Source organism: Medicago sativa, chromosome 1, assembly GCF_051527215.1.
Source record: "Medicago sativa cultivar Bolivia chromosome 1, Bolivia_mono, whole genome shotgun sequence".
NCBI lineage: Eukaryota > Viridiplantae > Streptophyta > Magnoliopsida > Fabales > Fabaceae > Medicago > Medicago sativa.
Window position 1 is genome coordinate 69,441,425 of NC_140749.1, and position 19,431 is coordinate 69,460,855.

Below are 19,431 nucleotides of genomic sequence, written 5' to 3' on the forward strand. Positions count from 1 at the left end.
AAGTCTTTGAGCGTGCTAAACACATGTTAGATGACTGGAACCTTGCCCAGGAAGCACGCAAAAGCACTGCTGGTTCTGTGATGCGTTTAGACTCACGGCCGAGAAGCGGGATTCATGAACGATGGACGAAACCTGGCTCGGGCAAATTCAAGTGTAATGTCGATGCCTCGTTCTCGAATGAACTTAACATAGTTGGAATTGGGATGTGTATTCGAAATGCTGGAGGGGACTATGTGCTTGCGCGTACCACCAGATTTTCACCCTTGTGTGCAATTGAGGTTGGAGAAGCACTAGGCTTGTGTGAAGCGCTGCAATGGGTGATGGCGTTGGGCCTGCATAATATGGATTTCTCGCTTGATTCGAAGCTTGTTCTTGATCCTGTCAACAGTTCTGCTAGCAATTATTCTGATTTTGGATATGTTATTAGTCATTGTAGGCAATTGCTAAACAATTATCTTCACAACTCTAAGATCGAGTTTAGCCGGAGGCAAGCAAACGGTGTGGCTAATGCATTGGCAAAGGCAGCCCTGTTAGATGCTAGCTCCCAAACTTTTATTGAGATTCCACCTTGTATCTATGATTTGTTATCTAATGAAATGAGATAAACTTATTCCCTTAAAAAAAAAACTAGTCATCCCAACTAGGTTGACACTCCATAACTACTCTTGTCCTCTACCACCGCTCCATGTCCCGCTACTAAAATCATCCTTCATCCATGTCTCGATCAATTTTTTCCCATCTTCATCCCCACATATTCTTCGATCCATGTGGACCTCCATCAAATAAGTACCTAAATTTATATTAGTTTTAATCAATTAGTTAATATAAATCTAAGCATAAAACAAATACAATATTAACACATTGTTGTAAGAGAAATGATAACTTGACACAATACTGACACCATGGGATATTTTGATGTTTCAACCTTAAATCCATGCAGTTTTGTAAAACCGCCATACATGATCTTGAAGGTGAGAAAAACACAAGAAGGGGGGGTTGAATTGTGTTAGCTTTTTGTTCTTTTTCTCCTAAGCTGAAAGCACTAATCAGAAGCAAAGTGAGAACTGCTTCTGAAGTGAAATTCAGGACTAATGTGCAGTGGATAAAAACAGAGAGAGAGAGAGAGAGAGAGAGAGAGAGAGAGAGAGAGAGAAGAAAGATACAAAGCAATTATTACTGGTTCCTTCCACAATCCGGAAGTAGTCCAGTCCCCCTTGCACTTCCAAGGAGAGTTCACTAAAATGTAATGTCAAATTACAACTGCTCACTGCTACAACTAGCAAGAGACTTCAAATTGCTCAAGCACACAAGCAAGAGACTTCCTATGCTCCTGAACACAATCAAGAGACTTCTAATGCTCAAGCACAACTGCAAGAGACTTCTAATCAAACAGAATTATAAAGAAAAATGTTTGAGGTTGAACACTTGATATACAATCAGAGGTGCTCACAATACAAATCAGATACATACTCTTAAGACTCTAGAATTTCTAAGATATGAACTTAAAAACAGAAATTCTAAGTGAACTTTTGGAAGCAGAACAATTTCAGCAAAGTTTTGGCACTTGTAAATTGTAGTTGAGTCTGATGCCATTCTCTAAGTCTTCACTCCTTTATATAGAGGTGTGAAAGAGACGTTGTGAAATTGCCAGTACATAAAAAAAAAGAGTCGTTTGAAGCTTTGATCAATCACCAATGATCTTTTGCCTGATATGGTTGTTGTCCTATGAAGAACCAATTTCAAATCCATTCCCATTGTGAAGGAACATTGTTGCAGGTAGAGATGTATTTCAGAGTTGTTTTCTTGTTTTGTAGTGGAGACATTGCAGAGTAGTGGAGATAGTGGTTGTACACTTCGTACAATTGTACTTTGTCAACGCTTTTTGAATATAAGCATCCAACGCCTTCAAATCCATTCAAAATGACCGTTGCTTTGCATTCCCAGTCTTCTGCATTGCTTTCGAATCCATTAGACAGCTTTTGAAGTATTAAATCTTGAATCTTCAGCTTCTGGTGATTTTCAGCTTCTGATGAAGTCGCTTCTGATGAACTTCAGCTTCTGATGACGTCATCATCTTCAGGAGCGCTTTGTCTTCAGGAGCACTTCTCTTCAGACGCTTTAAGCTTCCACTTTGTTGATTTTTAAGCTCTCTTTTGTTCTTCAGAACCCATATATGATGTAAAATTTTTGTCTATGGTCCTGTACACTTGAACAAATATTAGCTAGTCCAATTGACAATTTTTAATACCTTGTTATCATCAAAACTCTCAAAGGTTTATTGTTAAACACATTTTGTTCCAACATATCTTCTCTCTCTCTCTCTCTCTCCCTCTCTCTCTCTCTCTCTCTCCCCCTCTCCCCCCCTTCTGTTCGTATTCTCTCTTTGTTCCTCTTCTTCATCATCTTTCTTCTTCCAATTTTTCAGTCCATCACCCACTCCTTTTAGATTCCGCGACCACTGTCACCCTCCGCCGTAGGTCCTCCGTCCTCGATCCTTCCTTCTCCGCTCCTTCTTCAGTGGTGCTTTCTCCTCGCCGTCATCCATCACCAACGCCGTCAACAGAATTGTCGTTGCCTGTCCTCTCATTGATAGAGACGACGACGCCGACCTAATAGGTTTCTGATCTGCCATTGTTGAAGCTTGTCTCTGACCAAGAAAGGAGAAAGATTGAAGAATCGAGATAGAAAGTTGGGGGGAAGGAAAAGCTCAAGCGAGCGCGAGATCAATGACAGAGAGATACATCAGTTGCAAGAGTGATGACGACGACGGTGACCGATGGACGTTTTCCGGTGAGAGAGGAAGACCACCGTGGGAGTGTGAGAGAAGGCTTGTGTGGTTTGTGTCACGTGTATTGGAATCGAAACTCATACGATGTCGTATTTTGTCGCAACAACTGTGTCCAGTTATCATTCCTCTTGTTGTAACTTGTAAAGATCACATAAAAAGAAACTTCTATGTGTATTGGTGTATGAAAAGACAAAAAAGTATAGCATATCAAATATTTATATATACATATATAAAATGCATTTCAATGAATTTCTTAAAGAATGAGTCTCTACGGAACGGAAATATGATCCCTATTCCTATCTCCGAGCTATCCTCTAGAAGACTTTCTCCTATATCACCATGGAGAAAAAAATTCTTCACTCGCATATTCATAAATTAGACCGATCCAATCGAGATCCTTATTTACAAATGTAAGTTTTTTTTTTTGAAGGAAATTTACTAATGTAAGTTAACATCTTTTAATAGCTTGTTTGCTTCTGCGTTTTGCAATCCACATTTTAAGAAAAACCACGACAACTTACCACGTTAACATAAAAGCTTTAAATGTTGGCTTATTAAAATCACGATAGTTTTGTTTTGGAAACCCCAATAAACGTGCGTTTGTGGTTGTAAACTCTAAACCAAACGGGCACTATCCCATAGTGATATGGTGAATAATGATTATTATTTTCTAAATACGGAATCACGGACCTTGACCATTATGAGTACGGATATGGTTTACCAATTCAAAGTCTATCTATATATACGCGACTAGATATATTTAATGAGATCTCTTTGAAAAAACTATTTAACTAACTTCATTTTAATACCTTCCATGTGTCGACATAGCTTATGAAGTTATGATGATGTGTACGATAAAATACTGTAAATGTAAACGTTTATACCCTCGAAACCGACCAGTTTATTTTCATGTAGAAAAAACAAATTTGCTAGCACAAACATAGATGCAAAAGAATAAAAATAAAAAATATATACATGAAGGCTTACTTTGTCATTCATTCATAAATTTTTATTCCAATCTGGAAACAACATCTCTAATTATAAAGGGAAAGCTTTGCACTGAAAAAGAAGAAAAGAGCAAAGATGTTGACCAATGAAGGAAGTATATAACATTGAGAGGTCCTTACATTGAGCCAAGAGTGACCACATCACATCACTCAAAATTTTAGTGTTGAATATATGAGTTCTCTATTAATTTATGCGAAAATGCGAGACTTTCTATTTACATTTCGCTCTTTAGTAAAAGAAAACTTCAAACAAAAGATAGAAATCACGGAAAATGCTAGATATCAAGAATGATTTTATCAAGAAAGATTCAAAAATGACATGGCAGAATAATCACCCTTAAATTTCAGTCTTATTTATTAACCTTTAATAAAAAAAAATATATAACATCCACCACCCCATGATTTCCGGTCAGACTGAGATTTTATTGGCTAACATTAATTTCAGGACAATTTCTTGATAAAATCTAAGGGTGATTATTTTGTCATGTCATTCTTGAATCTTTCTTGATAAAATCTTTCTTGATATATAGCATTGCTCAGAAATCAAAAAGAATTGGAAATTTTGTATTAGATGATTTGTGGAGGAAAAGTTAAAGATTAGAAGTGTATTAACTATTATCACCTATGTCTCTAATTATGAGTCACATTTAGAAGAAAAAATAATGTCACTAAATATGCCTCTAATTATGACTACTAACTAACGTTAGAAGATGAAAACTCAATAATTAAGCACATCTAAATACAAATGACAATTTAACAATACTCAAACACAAAACATACACATTGATTATTATTAATTTGATTAAATATACACATTGTTTATACTGCTAATTTTCTTAATATTTCTGTGAAAATTACCTAACCAACATATAAATAGGGACCAAGATATAAGTTGAAGTTGGTCTTGAAGTTATTCGTAGTTCGTTTCTAATCTTATATTGCTCAAGTTCCCAAGTTGTTGAGTGTATAAATATGTCTGTGTACCCTCATCTTCTGAGCTAATTTTTGGGATGAGATCCAAGTTTATTTTGTCATGGTATCATAGTCGGGTTAAAGATTGCAATGTGAGAATTGGACCCAGGCTCATGCTAGGCGTGAAGGTGGGTGTTGAAGTTGATTTCGAAGTTGTTTGTTGTTCATTTCTAATCTTACATTGCTCAAGTTTCCGAATTGTTAACTGTATAAATATGTTTGAGTACGCTTATCCTTTGAACTAACTTTTGAGAATGAGAATCAAGTTTATTTTAATATAATAGACCCGGCAGAAAAAGAAGGAAAAATAACTTTCAGATGGGAAAAACTTCAGTGACTTTGTCACTCAGTGACTTTGAACAAATAAAATTTTGACACATGTCAAAACCCTTTAAAACCAGCTTTTATAAAAAACGACTTAGAAGGTTAAGAATATATAAAATAAATCCAAAAGGAAAAATGATTTTATTACCATTTATTTTAGATCCAAATTATCAGGATATTACTCAAGTAAAAGCACAAATTAAATGGTGCGAAGAAACAGCTCGGTACTACCTGAGAGAAGATTTTGATTATTTTCTTTTTAAAGAAAATATAGAATTAGCTGATTCGTTAAGAAAAAACTTAAAAAAATTAGTTAGATAAAAAATGGATGGGCTTATAAATCCATTTGGAAAAATAATACCTCAACCATTCATATTAAAACCTAATTATAATAATATAATTAGAATGAGAAACCAAATTAATTGGTTAAGAGAAACAGCATATTGGTTTCTAATAATTGAAAATGATTATTCTACATATTGGGAATATGAAAACTTTGCAAATCTTTTAAGCCTTAAAATACAAAAGTTTATACATGGCTAATAAGGGTGTAAGTGAAAAAATACAAGATATTTTTGAGAATCTAACAGCACTTCAGAAACAGTTAGATAAAATAGTAGAAGTTCTACTAGAAAAAGAGTTTGAAGAAAAACTCAATGAAAAATTATCTAGTCTAGAGGAGAACCAAAGATTACTAGACGAAAAACTTTGTATAAAAATAGATGATTTAATCGATCTATTAAAACTCTTACCCACAAGAGATAAATGTCTAACCCTAGAACAATTACAAACTTTTGTCAAAAAAGAGGGGGGAGACATGATAGAAATTTCAGAAAATATTGAAAAACCAGAAAAAGAAATTAACTTTTTCGCGCCGTTACCCTAATATGGACGAAACAGAAGAAGAAATAGCAAACCAGCTAAATGAATTACAAACATTAATGGCTTCCCTAGACATTAATAGGAAAAACCAAATAACCCAAGAATCTGATGACGAAAACAAGTTTGTTTACGACTTTGGTTCAGAAAGTTCTTTCAGTATGGAAGAAGAACCACAAGTAGGACTTGTGAAAACTAATGAGCAACCAGAATCATCAGAACAAGGACGTAAAAGAGGACGTCGAGAGGGTGAAGAAGAATTCATCGATCAACAAATCATTCAAAACAAAATGGATGAAAGAAAATTTAAACAAATACCATCTAAATATATACCTGCAATAAATCGCCACAAAGAAGATAATGTTTTAAACATTGACTGTTGTGAGGATGTTAAAAAAGAACTAAGAGGTTGGTATCATGATCACATGGTAACAATCCAATTAGATCCTACACTAGGAAAACTAAGTCCAAAAAGTATTTTTAACTATTTAAAAACAAAAACTATAGGAAATGCTTGGAGTTTCATGTCTGAAAAGTCAGACTCAGAACTTCCATCAACAACTGAAGAAGTAATAAATCATGTCTATTCAATCTTAAAAAAAGAATTTGTAGGTTTTGATGCGCCAGAAGCAGAATCAGACCTAGAAAGTACAAACATTCATAGAATCTTTAATCTAAGAATCTGTGATATGTGTTATGTTGAACCATTTATATGTGAGTTTAGCAAATATTATTACGCAATAACTCCACAAAAGAGATTACAATATAATCTTTTAGGATTATTTTACAATAAACTTCCATCATCTGTAGGAACAATAATGGAAAAAGTAATCCAAGAACACTTAGAGGTGATCGTAGGATTAGACGATACTCTAGGAACAAGGATAACTACATTAAGAAAATGGATATCCGAAAAATGCATGGAAAAAACTGCTAAAAGAGAAGCAAAAATAAATGTTTGCTGTGATAGAATTCGAGACAAAGTAGGAAACTACGGTTGTAGTAAACCTAGAAGAAAGAAAAAGAAAAAAGTTTTTAGGAAAATAGATCGTTCTGAATATAAAAGAAAAAAGAAATTTCCTAAAAAATTCAATAAACAAAAATACTTTAGGAGAAATAAAAAATATCCTAAAAAGAATTCATGTCCTAAAGGAAAGAAAACATGCACATGTTGGTTGTGTAATGAAGAAGGACATTATGCAAATGAATGTCCTAAAAAGAAAGATTCCAAAAAAGAAACCTTGATATTAATTTGGGAAGTAGGTTTCGAACCAATAGAATCAGATATAGATTCTGACGAAAGTAGTATTTTTGAATATACTACTGAAGATGAAATTGAAGAATGAGTAGGAAAATTCTAAAAAATGGAAACCTTGATGCAACATTTATCCAGGTAACACTGAATAAAAAGAAAATCATGGGTTACATTGATACCGGTGCCACTTTATGTTTTGGTAGGAGATCCATAATAAAGGAAGGATGGATTAGACTACAAAAACCAAAAGAAATTATCTTTGCTGATAAGAAAAAACATCAAATCTGGTTTGTTCTAAAACATGTTTTTATAAAAATTGAACATAGATACTTCTATGTAAAATCAATCTATGAACATGATTCCGGAATAGATCTGATAATAGGAAATAACTTTTTAAAGTTATATAATCCTTTTATCCAAAAAACTGACACCATAACATTAAATTGGTTTGATGTCAATAACCCAGAAGAAAGTGAATTTGTTACAACAAACATTATAACAAAAAATGAAATTTTAAAATCAATTTCAGAAAATCTCAATATACTTAGATGTATGTGGGATAAGAGAAAGTTTTATTTAACAACTGAACAAAATCTAGGATATCATCTAGATCAAGTTTGTTCTGAAAATCCATTAGATACTATAATAAATAAAATACAAGATTTAATTGTTGTAAAACTTAAAGATCCTAAAAAGGAAGTCAAGGTCCTATACAAAATCCCTTATTCAGGAGAAGATAAGGAAGAATTTAAAAAAGAAATAGCAGAACTATTAGAGAGAGGATTAATAAGTCCTTCTATTAGTCCACATTCAGCGCCAGCTTTTTATGTCAGGAAACACAATGAGATTAAAAGAGGAAAAGCTCGAATGGTGATCAATTATAAAAAACTTAATGAGTCAACTATAAGTGACTCATATAAGTTACCAAGAAAAGATTACATTTTTGAAAAAATAAGAGGATGTAATTGGTTTTCATCTTTAGATGCAAAATCTGGATACTGGCAGTTAAGGTTGTCAGAAGAAACTAAACCTTTAACAGCTTTCAGTTGTCCAGAAGGACATTTTGAATGAAATGTTTTACCATTTGGTTTAAAACAAGCACCATCAATATATCAAAGATTTATGGACAATACTCTTAAAGGTCTTGATCATATTTGTTTTGTATATATCGATGACATATTAATTTTTACCAAAGGTGGTAAAGAACAACGTGTTAAAGATGTTATGACTGTTTTAAATAGAATAAAGGATAGAGGAATTGTTCTATCTAGAAAAAAGTCAATACTTTTGAAATAAGAAATCGAATTCCTTGGTCTTATCATAAGAGAAGGAGGAAAACTCGATTTGTCACCGCATGTTCAAGAATTTTTTTTACTTTTTCCTGATCAATTAGCGGATAGAAAACAGATCCAAAGATTTTTGGGATGTTTAAATTACATTGCTAATGAAGGATTTCTTCAAGATTTAGCAAATGATAGAAATTTTTTACAGAAGAAGATATCAGAAAAAGTACCATGGTCATGGACACAAAAAGATACTGAGGCTGTAAAATCTTTAAAAGAAAAACTAAAAGTTTTACCACAATTATACAACCCAACAAAAAATGATTTTTTGGTTGTAAATGTTGATGCAAATCAGTTTACTTGGGCTGGAGTTATGAGAGCTCTTCCTAATGGTAAACAAAAATTGGGATTAAATCTCAGTGGATATGTTGAGGATGAAACCCCACAACAATCCTATACCATTGTGGACGCAACCCCACAGTTAAAATCAGATATCCCTAATGGGCGATCAGATAAAACATCAGTTTCAACTGATACAAAACTTGATTATTCAAGTAATAACATCCGAATTAAGGATAAAGATCTTGTTTTATGCAAGTATGTTTCAGGCTCTTTTAAAGATGCTGAAACAAGATATCATATCAATGAGAAAGAAACCCTTTCTTGTTTAAATGTTTTAGAAAAATGGAGAATGGATTTAATTCCATCAAGATTTTTACTAAAAACTGATTCAACTTATGCTAGCGGATTTTGGCGCTACAATTTAAAAGTTGATCATAAACAAGGAAGACTTGTTAGATGGCAAATGCGCATCCAACAAATCTATCCTTATATTCAACTAATAAAATCAGAAAACAATTGTTTTGCAGATACTCTAACAAGAGAATGGAGCAAGCTCTAAAAGTCCTCTACAATAGCTTGAAGCAAAAAGATGAACAGATTGAAATTCATAGCCAAAAGCTAAAACAACTCTCTTCGGAGAGGGGGGAGATGATTAAAATGATCGAAAGTCTAACCAAGATCATAAATGTTGAAACTCCAACAACAACAGAAGAACCAACAAAAAAGACTTTGAATGAACAACAAAGTTTTTCATCAACATCTTCAACAGGTTCTGTGCCAGAGGACGATACGAAAAAGTCATGGGCTGAAAAAGTTGAACAAGAAGATGAAGAGTCAAAAAATGGTTTAGACCAACCAAGCGATGATGTCGATCTACAACCAGAAAAGAATGTGTATGTCATCTTTGATGGTCCGATGAAAGGCATCTACAACAATTGGGCAATTGCGAGTCTTCACATTAATGGCAAAAATGTTAGACACAAAGCTTATCCGACAATGGAAAAAGCAAAAGAAGCTTATAAGGCCTCCTACAAGGAAATGGCCATAGCAAAAGACATTGGCCAACCATCAAAAATGGAATCTAAAAAGAAGGTTTCAGTAGGATCAATTATAAATCTTCAAAAAGAAAAAAAATAAGATAAAGACCCTTGATGATTTCATGGGAAAGTGGAGATGGCTAGCCAACTTCAAAGAAGAACTGGCAATTGAATGTTTTTATCCAGTTAATACCAAACATGGGGTAAAAGCTAATACAGTTCCAGGAATATCCAAGGAATTACTTAAAGAATTCTCTGACTACGGAATGCTTAAGACTGTATATCTTGAGGAAAAAGAAGGTTATAGATTTCAAGAACTAGCTGATCTTCCAAAAGAAATCGGTGACACAGCAAAAAGATTTAATGATTTTCTTGCCAAAGGAAGAGAAATATTTCTCCAATTCGAACAAACATATCCATGGTTCGAAGAAGAAAATAATCAGATGGCAGTAAGACCAAGAACAACCATAAAGATAGGTATCTCAAACAAAACCTATCTAGAACCAAATGCAACAAGTGTTGGATGGACATTAATCTCATTTGTTCAACAAATGAAGCGTTTTTATGACTATCTAATCAAAAGGGGTCATCCATTATCAATTATAAAGTTTTATATGTCTCAGATTATTGTTTCATGGTCTGTGATTCAAAGAAAAAGGTCTCTACAGAGCACCTCAAACAAACACTTCAATTCGAAGAATTATTCTCAGGATTCGAAAATGGTCTCCACCGGATACCAGATGAAGTACAACAGGAGTGCTGCCAATACTTCTCAACCTACAAAGGGCATATCTGTAAATGGTGTGCAAAAGACAAAGTGTCGGCAGAAGAAGCCAAAATACCGACAACTTCAGCAACAAGAGATAAGGCTACAGAAAAAGCCTAGACACGCGTCATGTAAAAATCATAATGTAATAGTGAAACCTTATCATCTGAGTCAGATAGGGTCCACTTAGAGATAAGAATCTTATCACTTTAGGTGATAATGCGTTTTCTTTTCTTTTGCGTGTTTTAATTGTTTTTCTTTTTTGCTGTCATGGATAAGGACAGGTGAACCACTTGTAGGTCCTTTCCTCCTATAAATAAGAGCCTCGATGCTCACTTGTAAATTACAACTTTAATCAATGAAGTAAGTACCTTTAGTTTGTAAAAAACATTGTGGGAAAGGACTTCGCAGGATTTGAGGTTGTCATAACCAAATCAAAAGATTTTAAATTTTCAAATATCAATAATCGAAAGATTATTTCAAATCCAAAGGATCGAAAGATCAGAATCATCAAAAATCCAAGACAAAGTCAGGTATGATTTTAAATATTTTATAATTTTGACATTTCATAATGGAATATAGTATGATAAAAGAAAATTCATCTGGTTTTATGGCAGATGTATTAATAGATCATATAGAAAAGGTAGATTTTACCTTAAAACCAGAAGAAAATTTCAAACAGAAAAGTATTTTTTCTTTAATAAAAGAAAAATTATCTAGAGAAAATATTCTAAAATATGGAATGATGATAGGAGAAGTTCCTGTACCAATGGAATCAACAGATGGATCTGTTGTAATATCCATAATAGACGAAGAACAAATTAATAATAGATTAAAACATCTATCGTTAGAAAAAAGACAGAAGATAGGATATATTCATATATCAACTATCCAAATAATCATAAAAAGTACTTTTATGAAAGAAGTAAATTCAGAACTAGAACTTCTTATAGAAGATGCTAGAATGAATAAAAAACATTCATTAATAGCCGAAGGTGAAGGAAACTTAATAGGTGGAAAAATAAAATTTGATATAAATTTACAAATAGGCTTGAGTCTAAATGATATAGATCTAGGCAGATCTTTAGTAATTCATTATAAACTTAAAGATCAAGATCTCATGAGACCAGGAAACCATCCTTTTAGTATAAGTTATAAGATGAATTATGCACTAAGTAATTCTCATTATAGTATAGAATTTAGTGGAAAAGAGAAAATACAAATAGATGAACTATTTGCACCATTAGTAAAATTAGAATCACCAATTCTAAAACCACTAAAAAGGTCAAAATCAATTATGACTATAGAAAGAACACCTCTTCTAAAACAAGAAGAAAGTACTAGTGAACCAAAGTTTCTACCAGCAAGAACTTCATTAGATAGTTATGAAAAAAGAAAGCTTAATAAAGCTTTATCAGAAATAAAAACTGAACTTTCAGGTATTAATAGAAAATTATAATGCCAGGAATAACAATAAAAAATGAATTAAGATTATTCAGAATAAAACTAGATAACCTAGTTAACAGAATAGAAGAAAATTTCTTCAAAATAGAAATGAAAAACACACTTTGGGGAATTCATGATTTAATGATTTTACAAATTTCATATATAGATGAAATAATAGAAGAATTAGAAGGAACAGAAAATGTTTCTATTATACAAAAAGAAAGAGCCACAACCCTGTTATGGCCATCTCAAAAACTATTTGAATTTGAGCAATCTTTAGAAAAAATTATAGGAAGTTCCTCAAACATATAATGTCTGGTTTAGGTCTTATAACAGAATTAGAACTCTTTAAAGAAAGATTAGAGAACATAGTCTCTGATATAGAATTTTATCATAGAAGAATTGTCCTAAGACAAATTCTTTTTCATTCTAAAGAATTCGTACAGCACCATATAGAATATATTGAAGACTTCCTAAGGGAAATAGAAGATTTAGAAAATCTTACTAATACACAAAGAGAAAGAGCTAAAACACTCTTAAAACCATTTCAAGGTTTAATTAAAATCGAACAAATGTTAAATCAAGTTCGAGAAAATTCCGCTGGCGATTCTGACAACAACCTGGTATCAGAGCCAGTAATACAATCCTAAGGGGTAAAAATGAAAATAAAGATAAAAGTAAAAATATCTTATTTTCAAAAAAGACAAAAACTTTTTAAAATCACTTTTTTAAATAACCGATTTAAAAGGTTAAGTACTATATGACACAATCTGGTCCGTCCAAAAATTTCAACGAACACGATTTGTTGAAAGTTACGTGCCTTTCCCGCCATAAAGTCATGGAAGTGCTGCCCCTTTCAGATGGGTATATAATATGAGAACAGTAATTTTCAGTCATCAACTTCTTTCATGACCTCTTGTTTCATTTTCAATTTACTAACCACAAGTGGGTTTGAGTTAGTTTTCATATACTTACTATATTCGTTTCCTTCAATTTTCTCTTTATTGAAATAGTCTTAACTTTTTGTGTAGGAAGATCTTATGTCATATTTTCCATGGAAGGTCAATAATCCAGATCAATCAAAGTAAACTAGCTACCTTGTTTTTGCTTGTCTTCCAATTTAGTATGCAGATTAAACTTATTTGGCGTTTTCTCAAATTTATCAAGTTTCACAGGAAGTAGAAGTAACATTTTTGACAAGCATCCATGTCACTCATCATCTTCCAATCAACACCTAAACAAGCACTCGTGTCACAATTATTTGAAATCTTTTCACCTCTTAAATATGAATAAGTTGACATTTTCTTGCAGGTAAACCGGATATTGCCAACTTCGCAAATATTGGACTCATATCTTATAAGGACTCACTACCGTTGTAAAAATCTCCTTTATGAATAATATAATATGTATATATGTAAATGCTCTTTTAGGTTTTCACTCAATACATGTGAGTCTTTTGAGACTAAAATGACCTAAGTTTTTATCCAATGAAAAAAATTAGTCATTTAAGAGTAACTCAATTGGTAAAAAATTACGATGACATTTTATTTGCTTGGATGCAGATTCAAACTCACGATATCCTTTATCTCTACATCTAACGTGTGTGAGTTTTGAAACTAAGTTTTTTAAACTAAAAAAAATATTACTAGACTCTCACCCAAAAACAATTAATGCGTGAAAGATGCAAATATAATAAAGGCTTAATAGCACTTTTGATCCCCTATGTTTGAAAAAATTGCGATTTTGGCCCCCTATGTTTAAAAACTACAAAACCGCCCCTTATGTTTCGGTTTCGTTGCACTTTTGGCCCCAGTCAATTTTGACCTGGTCCACGCTGACATGGCACCCACATCACTTATGTGGGGGGCCAAAATCGCAACTTTTGCAAACATAGGGGGCCAAAAGTGCTATTAAGCCTATTTTTTATTTTTTTTAATTCATTTTCTTTTTATTTCCATTTTTTTTGTTTTGAAAAAATTTAAAAAAAGAGGGAAAATTAATAAAAATAAAAAAAAATTAAAAAATTAAAAAAAATTTGGAAAAATTAATAAGAATGAAAACAAAAATTTGGAAAAGAAAATTTCGCATGACATGTGTGTATATACATACCACATCATTAAATCATTTTAATAATAAAAAAACATTAAAAGCTGAAAATCTTTTAAAAATAACAAAAAATCAGATTATTTTTTAAAAAAAATAAAAGATTGATTTTTTTTTAAAATTTTAAAAATAACAAAAAATCAGATTATTTTTTTCGAAAAATAAAAGAAAAAAGCAGAAAAGACATTTAGATTTTTTTTTGAAATTTAAAAAATTAGAAAAAAGTTCTGATTTTTTTCAAAATTTAGAAGATATTTAAAAGTACTGGAATTTAATTTTCAAAATAAAAAAAGTTTAGATTGTTTTGCGTAATAAAAAACTGGAAAATATTTAAAATTTTAAAAATCTGGATATATATTTTTTTAAAATCCAATTACAATAGAAAAATTAAATTTTAAAAATCATATAATCTGAAGAAAAAAATTGATTTCAGTTTAATTAAAAATTTAGGAAAAAAATCTGAGAAGCTTGAATTACATAGGAATATTTTTGTAAAAAAAATTATTAATGCGTGTAAAATTTTAAAAAGTGTCTTATTTAGGAGACATTAAAATTTAAAAAGTGAGTACCTCAAGTTGCTCTTCCAATCTCTTTTGAACTAAAATTGATTTTTTTTTCTTCACATTATATGATTTTCAAAATTTAATTTTCATATTGTAATTGGATTTTAAAAAATATATATCCAGATTTTTAAAAGTTTAAATATTTTCCAGTTTTTTATTTTGCAAAAAAATCTAAACTTTTTTATTTTGAAAATTAAATTCTAGTATTTTTAAATATCTTCTAAATTTCGAAAAAATCCGAACTTTTTCTAATTTTTTAAATTTCGAAAAAAAATCTAAATGTCTTTTCTGTTTTTTTCTTTTATTTTTCGAAAAAAATAATCTGATTTTTTGTTATTTTTAAAATTTTTTTAAAAAATCAATCTTTCATTTTTTAAAAAAAATAATCTAATTTTTTGTTATTTTTAAAAGATTTTCAGTTTTTAATGTTTTTTTATTATTAAAATGATTTAATGATGTGGTATGTATATACACACATGTAATGGGAAATTTTTTTTTTCCAGATTTTTGTTTTCATTTAATTTTCCCAATTTTTTTAAATTTTTTTCATTATTTTCGATTTTTATTAATTTCCCTCTTTTTTTTTAATTTTTTCAAAACTCAAAAATGGAAAAAAAAGAAAATGAATTAAAAAAATAAAAAATAGGCTTAATAGCACTTTTGGCCCCCTATGTTTGCAAAAGTTGCGATTTTGCCCCCCCACATAAGTGATATGGATGCCATGTCAGCGTGGACCAGGTCAAAATTGACCCTGGGGGCCAAAAGTGCAACGAAACCGAAACATAAGGGGCGGTTTTGTATTTTTTAAACATAGGGGGCCAAAATCGCAATTTTTTCAAACATAGGGGGCCAAAAGTGCTATTAAGCCTATAATAAACTTTAGTTAAGGTCAAATCGTTTAAGAGAAGTTGAATTTCAATCCCGACTAAAATAATTTTTAACTAGACTTTATTTAACTTCCAATCAAGTTCAAAATTACCAATGCTCCCGATCTCCTTAATATGAAAGGGTTATGATAAAAAACTATATTCAACATCACTCAAATTTAGAAAAATATGAATATGTCTTTTTATTTTATTTTTATATGTATCATATCATATACAATCTTATCCTTAGACAGCACAATCTCGTCCTTTTCTTTGATTTAGCTAACCAATCATATTATAAAGTCATCAAACTTAAACAATACATTACAAATAAGTAGTGATTAATTAAAAAACATGGCCATGTAGATAGTAAAAGAAGTAGGTGACCACACCACAGAAGCAACCCAAAACTAAACAAACAAGAGCCAATCATCCACCATTTAACCACTTAGCTAAGTAGAGAGGACATTGTCAGACACAGTTTTTTGTCACTGTCCATATTCCCCCAAAGTATCTCAATTGTTGGCCTACCACAAAACCATTTAGTATTTGCAATTGCATGTATACCAAGTCAAGTGTGTATATCTTGCTCACCTAAGAAAAACTATCACCAGTGTCATGTTTATATCATTTGATATTACATGTCACATGAAATTGGTCCCACATTTTTTGATTGTAAATACTTGATTTGTTCATAGGTGTATAATAAAATAAAGTAGGCTTTGTTTGACCTTGTTAATTCCACTAATTGATATGGATATAGCAACTATTGTCCAAAAGACTATTTATTAATTAAATTAAGTCCCTCTTTCTTATCAGTATTATTATTTATATAATATAATGTTATCGCAGTGCCTTGCTGATATAAATTTGTGAATATTATAGGTACATATTATATAATAATTCTAATGCAATCATTATGTTAGCTTGCTCAGTCTTCTTACATGATTTTGAATTCTATCTTGCGTTGAATTTCCATATTGAATCAAATCAAATTGAAGATTTTTTATTTATTTATTTGATGTGTTCATAAAATTAATTATTTTTTTTTGAAATGTATATGTTGTGAATAATATATGATCAAGTGATCAACTCACACCACATTCAAATGAGTGCACTGTGTACTTACTATAATCATGATAAATGGGATTCATCATGAGTTGTTCAAACTATAGAGAAGTTAGTATTTGTATGTATCAATTGCAACAAAAGTTTGTGTCTCAACAATATTGGTTATTAATACATATAAAATAAAATGTGAGATGATGACTGATAAGGACACAAAGTGTATGATAAGAGTAGGCCATACAAAGACATGATGCCTCAGTCACTAAAACCACCTTTGGGATTCATGTTTCGGTTATCTGATTTTCCCATGTCAGAAACCAAAAACTAGGCCTCTTATTAACGTTGTATTGTACCCTTTATTTAATTTGTGGTATAGGTTTTTCTACTAAAATAACAAAGGCATTTTTTTGTTTTTGTTTTTCAATAGTATTTTTTTTTATCTGAATCGGTTTGAAAGTAAAACCCCTATATTATATGATGAGTTGATACACATGGGCTGAAAGAGTCATGGCTGATGATGAGTCTATAAGCCACTCAATTGTTTTATTTTACCAATGGGACCCTTTCATATTGATGATAGCAAGAAATTCCACAACATTATGATCCATCATGAACATTTTTTTTTTCCTTTGATGATGATTTAAATCAAGTGATTGTAACCTCCCCAAAGAATATCTTCACACGTGTGACGATCAACTATTCTATTTGGATGATCTTTGTGTACATATTTACTAATCAAACCCAACCATAGGGATTAACTTCAAGAGTATAAATAAGCTAGGAATATTTTATGGCATATGTCAGTGACCAAAATAATTGGTGGTGTAGCAGGTGTTGTTTATGGTGCCTTCAAGTTTTCATGTCACCTTCATATAGATGATTAAAAAAAAATAAAAATGTCACATTCATATCTTTTTCCCCAACTTGCAATTGCAAATGTGGGTCCATTAAATTATAGAGTTGAGTTTTCATAATTTTTGAGCTCAATAATCTATTGGCCTTGTGTGGTTTCAAGTGATTGCACTTGTATACTTTTCACTCTCACACACTAACAAACCCAATTAATGCATATTAGCTGGTGTGCATCACATAAATCTAGTATAAGTTTAATTTATCTAATTATGTAAATAATTTGACTAAAAAAATTATATGAGCATAGTGTAAGGTACCTCATATCATATGTTATGTCTTTAACTTGAGTGACATATATAGGTAACATGTCAAATTAATGTACAGATAAGAATCTTTTCTCCTTTCATTTTTTTTGGTAAATTAAATGGTGGGGTCTTTTTCATTTATTTCTTTTCTTCTTTCATTTGTTTTATGTGTATCTTTATGTTCTTTTTTGGTTTAAGTTAAAGACAAAAGAACAAAAAAAGCATTGTACCCGTTATTCGAATTTTAATTGTAAAAGTTAAAGAACTATGCATCTTCTTGAGGACTCATTACTTTTCAGAATGTTAAAAGACTTAACATACTCCACATACATACAGACACATATATATATATACATGACTTATATCAATGAAGTTCTAAAAGACTCAAAGCTCTTTGGTCATTTAAGGTCACTAACTGATTAACATATCCAAGTTCAACGTCTTTATTTCTCTCTTCCTTTTTGGTACTTTACTCTTTTTTGGTTAGGGTTGGCCTAGAAGACTAAAGAGCCAAGGAAGGTACCTGTTCCAAAGAGCAAAGGGTTGTATAGAAATATATTTACAAGATCCAGTCAAAATTTTACTAGTTAACTACTGACCGCAATTAAGTTCATTTACAAGGCAGATGACATTTAATTATTTAAATCAATAAGTTCATTTATATTATAGGACTCTACTACAGCGTGCAATTATAAAGAATAGTACCTCATATTCAAAATTTCAATGTACAACTTTGCATATTTTTAAGGATTTAGTTCATTTATAATCGGTCAATTACAATCGTCAGATCATTAGAAACGGTTAACTTTTATCATAATTATTTTCTAAAGTAACACACATGATAACAATAATAGTGCATGAAAATTATTTATTTTTACTTTTTTGACAAAAAATATTTTTATTTTAAAATACTACTCAGTTGTGATATGAAAATAAAAACAAAATTCAAATTTTATTGACGGGTCATCTTTTTGAGATTATGAATGAAAATAAAATAAAAAAATGTATGCTTACCAAAGTATTTATAAAAAAAAGTTAATATCAAAACTCAAAATGTTGATAGCTATCTTCAATAAAAAGTCATAAATATTATCACATTTTTTTACTATTACTGCACATAGTAATGCACCCTAATGAAATCCTTATTATAAAGCATGGTAATGCAACTATTACATAATAAGGAAGAAGAAGATAACTTGCGCAGCAAGTTACCTAGTTAGCTTAGGGTTTAGCTTCAATACTCTACAGCATGTATAGCTTTCTTATTGTATGCTCTCGTATACATATAAATAAGTGTGTAACCAACTATTATGATCAATGAAAATCACTTTATTCATTCAATAGTTTTAGTTTCATGATATGGTATCAGTTTCTCTCTCCTTAGAGAGTTTGTTACGATCCATTTTCTGATTCCTAACCGTTTCCGCCATTGAAGCTTGAAGCTCAAGCTTTCTCTTTTCTTCTTTTCTTCTCTATTTTCACTCTGATTCGTCTCTGTTTTGCACGAATCTTCTTGTTCTTGATCTCATTTTCTTCATTGAGATTTCTTTCTTCTCTTTCTGTGCGTGATTCGTT